Below are 2,476 nucleotides of genomic sequence, written 5' to 3'. Positions count from 1 at the left end.
TTGCGACATTTACAAATAACCTGGAGAAAAGGCAACCGGTGAAAAGTCTGAACTGGCAATTAATGTTTAATAAAATAAACAGCTTCTCGCTCCCCCATCTCCACCAGCTGTCCAATTATTAGAACCATCACTGTCCCAACCGTCGGACTGGGTAGGAGATTCGTTATCCTTAGTTAAATCTCGCTAACTTAACTATATAAACTACAGCGTCTGGTGTGTGTGTGTGGGGGGGGGTTGACGAAAAAAGTTCACGCTCAAAAGATTAATGATAGGAATTTTGAATGTTGTACGCGTAATCATTATTGAGATAAGCAAAAATGCATATTAAAACAGGAGGCAGAGCTTTTGGTCAATTTTCTTTATTGATGTTCATTTCTTAAAATTTTCATAAAGTTTACGATGATATTAAAACTTTTTATAACTTCTAATGCTAAAGAAATTCAAATTGTACCCAGTATTCTAGATTTATTTTTCTTAAATTAAATATTTTTTTCTGAAATTTACCATAACGGTTAGAAATCCGATCTGTTTATTATAAACTTTTTTTTTTTTTTTTTGCTTAAAATCACTCAAGAAATCCATTCGTGAAGTTTCGCAAATTTTTCCAGGGCATCTTGTATAATAATTTCGATATCGAACAGTATGGACAGAGATTCATAAATTGAGATTAGGACGGTCACAATAATAACTTTTCAGCAGCTCATGACCCGGGTATATTTATGATGTATACGTATCAATACAGTATATATTTTAAGATTATTTATTTAAAGTTATGAGAGAACTCTTTCTTGGAGCATGTCCGGGTCACGAACTCGCTAAACGTCTAACCTTTGAACACAGTTCTGAAAGAGGGGTCCACCTGTAGCAATCACGAAATTCAAATGGAACTTTGAAAAATGTAGGTATATTACGCAGAAAAAAAGAAATACGCAAAATGATTGTAGGATCGAAAATAAAAAAGCGTTTTGTTTGATGCAAATTGTTCTTTCCTACCAACAAAACTGTTTAACCACATCAACTCTTTTATATGAGGTTTAGGCAACTCCATTAGATATATAAAAAAAGCAATGCCGATGTGTAATTACGTATCATGGCGCGCACATCTATTCTCGAAATTTATTCATCGAGGATTGCTCACTCAGTAGTTTCAAGAGTTCGGTTGTCAAGGTAACCGTGTTGCTTAGCTGCCATTCTTGATCACATTCTCTTTAAATGAATGAAGAAATTGATTCTGAAATAAGACCACGCGGAGCTCTGACGTTGAAATAAAACCTCCTTAAGCACCAAAAGTTAACTCAGAATATTTTCATCTCATCTTACATCGGACGCACACACACACACACACACATACACCGTCGCAAACATGCTCGTCTGCATGTGACCGTAAGCCTGTTGAACATATGGAAGCAAACTTACTTAGAAAGGATACTTCCATACGTTGAAGACATAAAGTAAGTTGGGGATGTAGCTCAGTGGTAGAGCGTTCGCTTTGCATGTGAAAGGCCCCGGGTTCGATCCCCGGCATCTCCAGCATTTTATACTCTGAGATAATTTTTTTTAAATCTAAGATAATTATTTGATATTTAATATCAAATATCTTAAATCTGTAAGATTATTTAATTATATATTTCTTTTTATATATATTTAATTATATATTTTGAGCGACTGTAACTGGTAATTCTGAATATAGAATATAATACTAACATCCAGAAAACAGTAAGACCATGAAACAACAAATGGTGACGTAGTTTCGCTTAAAGAAAACAAAATTCGATTAATAAAAATGAAATGTCGTTTAAAAAATTAGGGCACTGGGCAAAATCGGGGCAAAAATTCAGTCATTATCAATTTTTTGAGTAACACAAACTATCATTTCGTGGAGTGTAAAAAAAATGCAGTTCACATTGTCTGTTACACGCATTCTTGAATGCTAACAATGTTGTTCTTTTCTAATATCTTAATTTATAATATGATTCTTCCTTTGAGGTTACAAACAAAAATGATGGTAAAAACAAGAGCATGATCCAAAAAAATCAGTTACATATTTATGCACAAGTTTTATTTTAGATTTACTGCCGAACTAATTAAGGTTAGAGGGAATAATGCTGGCTTCATCCAGTAATATCTCTTCTAATTTTTGCCGGTCCATGTGTGCATAAAAACATTTTTCGCGTAAGTTTCCAATCTCCTACTCGATGTGTGCGGTAGCCTTCGCCCACAATAGCGAGTCACAAGCTACAGCCCCTAAATTAATTCCCTTAAATCCGCGTAGCTACAAAAATTCATCATCGTTTTTACAAGTTCTAGTGAACTGTACTGTCTGGCAGTAGACACTCTAGCCAAATATTCCTCTGAAACTTGCATCAGCATCAGATCATCCACATGACGCAAGCTAAAAATAACTAATTAGAGTTCAATAAGTGGGCATAGGGTAGAGTAATATTGGAGTGAAGATATTGTAGAAATTGGTAAATAA

General features: G+C 34.3%; 1 non-coding gene across 1 annotated transcript; it reads left to right on the top strand.

Annotated features, from left to right (window-relative positions):
• The first annotated feature begins 1,458 nt into the window (after positions 1–1,458).
• On the top strand, positions 1,459–1,530 carry TRNAA-UGC (transfer RNA alanine (anticodon UGC)). The gene has a single exon. It is a non-coding gene; the product is annotated as a tRNA-Ala (tRNA).
• Positions 1,531–2,476: the final 946 nt, after the last annotated feature.

This window comes from Typopeltis vanoorti, chromosome 23 (assembly GCF_054136105.1).
Source record: "Typopeltis vanoorti isolate ZY-2024b chromosome 23, IOZ_Tvanoo_1.0, whole genome shotgun sequence".
Lineage (NCBI taxonomy): Eukaryota > Metazoa > Arthropoda > Arachnida > Uropygi > Thelyphonidae > Typopeltis > Typopeltis vanoorti.
Note: the sequence above shows the minus strand (reverse complement) of the source record. Positions and strands in the feature narration are given on the sequence as shown.